The sequence below is a fragment of the Bubalus bubalis genome, chromosome 9 (genome assembly GCF_019923935.1).
Source record: "Bubalus bubalis isolate 160015118507 breed Murrah chromosome 9, NDDB_SH_1, whole genome shotgun sequence".
Lineage (NCBI taxonomy): Eukaryota > Metazoa > Chordata > Mammalia > Artiodactyla > Bovidae > Bubalus > Bubalus bubalis.
This window is the reverse complement of record NC_059165.1, coordinates 24,484,239-24,486,516: the sequence shown is the minus strand read 5'-3', so window position 1 is coordinate 24,486,516 and position 2,278 is coordinate 24,484,239. Positions and strand designations below refer to the sequence as shown.

Sequence of the window (2,278 nt, the reverse complement as noted above, 5' to 3'; positions counted from 1 at the left end):
GTTTCATCCACCTCATTAGAACTGATTCAAATGTATTCTTTTTAATGGCTGAGTAATACTCCATTGTGTATATGTACCACAGCTTTCTTATCCATTCATCTGCTGATGGACATCTAGGTTGCTTCCATGTCCTGGCTATTATAAACAGTGCTGCGATGAACATTGGGGTACTCGTGTCTCTTTCCCTTCTGGTTTTTTCAGTGTGTATGCCCAGCAGTGGGATTGCTGGATCATAAGGCATGTCTATTTCCAGTTTTTTAAGGAATCTCCACACTGTTCTCCATAGTGGCTGTACTAGTTTGCATTCCCACCAACAGTGTAAGAGGGTTCCCTTTTCTCCACACCCTCTCCAGCATTTATTACTTGTAGACTTTTGGATTGCAGCCATTCTGACTGGCGTGAAATGGTACCTCATAGTGGTTTTGATTTGCATTTCTCTGATAATGAGTGATGCTGAGCATCTTTTCATGTGTTTGTTAGCCATCTGTATGTCTTCTTTGGAGAAATGTCTATTTAGTTCTTTGGCCCATTTTTTGATTGGGTCATTTATTTTTCTGGAGTTGAGCTGTAGGAGTTGCTTGTATATTCTCGAGATTAGTTGTTTGTCAGTTGCTTCATTTGCTATTATCTTCTCCCATTCTGAAGGCTGTCTTTTCACCTTGCTAATAGTTTCCTTTGATGTGCAGAAGCTTTTAAGGTTAATTAGGTCCCATTTGTTTATTTTTGCTTTTATTTCCAATATTCTGGGAGGTGGGTCATAGAGGATCCTGCTGTGATGTATGTCAGAGAGTGTTTTGCCTATGTTCTCCTCTAGGAGTTTTATAGTTTCTGGTCTTACGTTTAGATCTTTAATCCATTTTGAGTTTATTTTTGTGTATGGTGTTAAAAATATGGAACGCTTCACGAATTTGCGTGTCATCCTTGCGCAGGGGCCATGCTAATCTTCTCTGTATCGTTCCAATTTTAGTATATGTGCTGCCGAAGCGAGCACTCCCTGCTTATATTTTGAAGTGCATGATATTATGTTGATAAACATAGGCACTCTATTGTACAGCAGATCTCTAGAAATTGTTCACCTAGCATAACTGAAAATTTTTGTGCATGAACAGCTACTCCCCATTTCTCCCATCCCCCCAAGCCCAGGCAATCAATGCCTTCTATGTTTCTATGAGTTTGATTTTTTTGGATTCCTCATATATGTAGACTTGTGAAGTATTTGTCTTTCTATGATTGGCTTATTTCATCAAATTCATCAAAATTTCTCCAAATTCATCCATGTTGTCACAAATGGCAGGATATCCTTTTGTAAGGTTGAATCATGTTCAATATATATATATATATATATATATATATATATATATATACTTCCTTGGTGGCTCAGAAGGTAAAGAATCTGCCTGCAATGTGGAAGACCTGGGTTTGATCCCTGGGTTGGGAAGATCACCTGGAGGAGAGGGCATGGCAACCCACTCCAGTCTTGCCTGGAATATCCCCCTGGACAGAGGAGCCTGGAGGGTTACAGTCCATGGGATCACAGAGTTGGACATGACTGAGCGACTAAGCACAGCACAGCATATATATATATATATATATATATATATATATACACGTGTTTACATACCACGTTTTCTTGATCCGTTCATCTGCCAATAGACATTTGAGTTGCTTTTATGTGTTAGCTATTGTGAAAATTTCTCCAAAAAAATGTTATAGAAATGTAATCATGCAAGAATATATCTGAAACTGACTTTCTTCACTTATTATGCTTTTGAAATTCACCCAAGTTAGTGTGTATATCAGTATTTTATTCTTTTAATTGCTGAGTATCTGTTCTCACAGTTTGCTTACCTATTCCTAGTTGAAAAACATTTGTTTTTAATTTTTGATGATTATGAAGAGCTTCAATAAATATTCATATATAGGACTATTTTAAAGAATATAAGTTTCCACTTCTATATTGTAAGTATTCATGAGTAAAATGTCTGGGAAATTATGAGTAGGTTTAACTCATAAAAAACTGCAAAACTTTTTCAGAGCACCTATACCACTTTGTTTAACAGTGTATGAAAGTTCCAGTCATTCTGCAAAATCACTAGCATTTGGTACTGTCAATAATTTTTCTTTTAGCCATCCAAATATATATGTGGCAACACACTATGTTGTTTTAATTTGCAATTCCTTAATCACTACATAATGTTTACCACATTTTATATTATTATATGCGAGGCACATACCTTTCTCATAGGGGGTCTGTTCAAATTTTTAGCCATTTTTTTTT

At 36.3% G+C, this 2,278-nt stretch overlaps 1 non-coding gene across 1 annotated transcript; it reads right to left on the bottom strand.

Moving 5' to 3' along the window:
- Nucleotides 1-884: 884 nt before the first annotated feature.
- Nucleotides 885-991, bottom strand: LOC123464584. The gene has a single exon (XR_006639610.1). It is a non-coding gene; the product is annotated as a U6 spliceosomal RNA (small nuclear RNA).
- Between the last annotated feature and the right edge of the window lie 1,287 nt (nt 992-2,278).